The sequence below is a fragment of the Oryctolagus cuniculus genome, chromosome 18 (genome assembly GCF_051225735.1).
Source record: "Oryctolagus cuniculus isolate XC-2025 breed Fujian yellow rabbit chromosome 18, ASM5122573v1, whole genome shotgun sequence".
Classification (NCBI taxonomy): Eukaryota; Metazoa; Chordata; class Mammalia; order Lagomorpha; family Leporidae; genus Oryctolagus; species Oryctolagus cuniculus.
In genome coordinates, this window is record NC_142884.1 from 46,635,859 (window position 1) to 46,638,220 (window position 2,362).

Below are 2,362 nucleotides of genomic sequence, written 5' to 3' on the forward strand. Positions count from 1 at the left end.
CTGTTAGAGAGAAAGGCTATGTGTGGTCTGTTGGTTGTCTACCAGGGGCTCCTCATTTTAGGATTGGCCACCTTCTGGTCTCAGAAGGTGAAAACAAAACTAACAAGGAGTAAAAATTGAGTTGGTGCCGTGGTAGATTTGGGGGATATTAATGAATACAGGTGGGTCCCACTTCAAAAAAATTCAATACATGAACATTCGAGTGTACACAAAAGCACACGAGAAACTCCATGGGAAAATGGAATTAAAAAGTAAATTTATTCTGGTGTGAAAATAGTTTTGGTATTCAAGGACAATGTTTTTCATAATATGTATTTTTCATGAACTCGGGTTTAAGGGCTCCCAGAAGACTTAGCAAAATATGTCCTAGCAAGGATCCACAGATGAGAGTTGCTTTTAACTCAATGCATTGGATTGATTCACACAAAATTGTCATTTTTGAGGGTAAATAAATTGCTCTCAGCAATTTCATATGATTCCACCTAATAGAAGCATTCAGTTTAAATGCCTGTAAAATCATCAAAGATAGCCAAAAATTTGATCTTGGAGGTCAACCATGACTAGGCGGGTTTTGGGGAAGGATTCTGAAGTGGTGGCTAACCTCAGAAGGAAAGAGCAGCGGCAGCAACAAGCACCGTGAAGCATGGCATCAGCACATTTGTACCACATTTGGCCACCCTGGCAATCCCCTTTTGCAAGTCATCAGCACAGTCTCTGAAACCAAGATACGTGCCATCCACGTGCCCAAAGTCAAGGGATTTGTGCTCCAGTGCAAACAACATCTTAATGAAGGAGACACCGTGGACCATCCAGAATCCCCCTCCTAGGAAAAGCTTTATTTCTGGGAACCAGAGAAACCTCTAAAAAAGTTCTTATTGTAAGGTGGGTCGACCATGAGGGAGATGGAGACACTCAAGTGACAGCTTTGTCCCGGGGTTCCCTCTTGAACTATCTTGCATAGCAACAGATTTGCTCCTGCAAATGGAGTAAGGCCTTTGCACTGGCTGTGGCTTCCGCCTGGAACAGTCTTTCCCCCCATAGTCACATCTCTCACTCCCGCGCTCAAGCATCAGCACAAATACTGCCTTCACAAAGAGATCTTCCCTGACCACTCCATACCTATCACACTTGGCTCCCTGACTCGACTATAATTTCCTTCAGAACACTCAGGATCATCCATCACCATGAGTGACATGAGCATGTAATAGACACTCAGTAAATGACTCTTATGTGAGTGAATGAATGATAGAGTTATTGCTGAAAATTGGGAAAAAAATAGAAGAATTTTTAGTAGCTTCAAAAATATTTAATATAACATTGAATCCATGATTTGTGGTAACTAATATATGGAGTACAAAAAATGTAATGTATATGAAAGAAATTGACATTTTGAGATTTGATTATTGTTCACAGCCCTTGTCTATACTCTTGAGCAACTTTGGTTTTTCTACTTACTACTTGTTGAATTCTTTATTTGATGGAGGGTCAAGCATGCGGCTATAAATAAAATTAAAAGTATGTCATTCATCACAAATAAGAGTGTCAATTGTTAAATCAACAACAGGAGTCACTGTGTACTTACTCCCCATGTAGGACCTCTGTCCTTAATGTGTTGTACTATGCGAATTAGTGGTAAAACTAGTCTTCAAGCAGTACTTTATACTTTGTGTGTTTCTGTGGGTGCAAACTGTTGAAATCTTTATTTAGTATAAAGTTGATCTTCTGTATATAAAGATAATTAAAAATGAATCTTAATGAAGAATGGGATGGGAGAGGGAGTAGGAGATGGGATGGTTTGCGGGTGGGAGGGTGGTTATGGGGTGAAGAATTGCTATAATCCAAAAGTTGTACTTTCAAAATTTGTATTTATTAAATGAAAGTTTTCTATTAAAAAGTATGTCATTGTAAACATTAGAAGAAAAATAAGAAAAGAAGGAGGAGAGAGGGTGAGAGTGAGGAAGGGAGGGAGGATACGGGGGAAGTATCATTATGCTCTGCAAACTATGTGAAATACAAAAAAGTTATTGCAAAAATTAAAGGAAAAAAAGGAAAGAAGTGGAGAGCTGGAGGGAGGCAGGAAGGAAGGCAAGTCTGGTTATCTTCTTAGAACTGTGCCTATGAGATACAAGAAATCTGTTATCTTTATATTAATAAATTTTTTTAAAAAATTGAATCTGTGATATGAGACTAAATAGTCATAAAGACTAACCTGATTATTAATTAATTACTAACAATAATTTCAGGGGAGTAAACAAGAGAACGGATAATGAAGAAAAACACCAAATGGGTGAAACAGAAGACAAACTTGATGAACATAGCCTCATACCAACACAGAATAAAGTGGAAAAAAATGAAGGGAGGA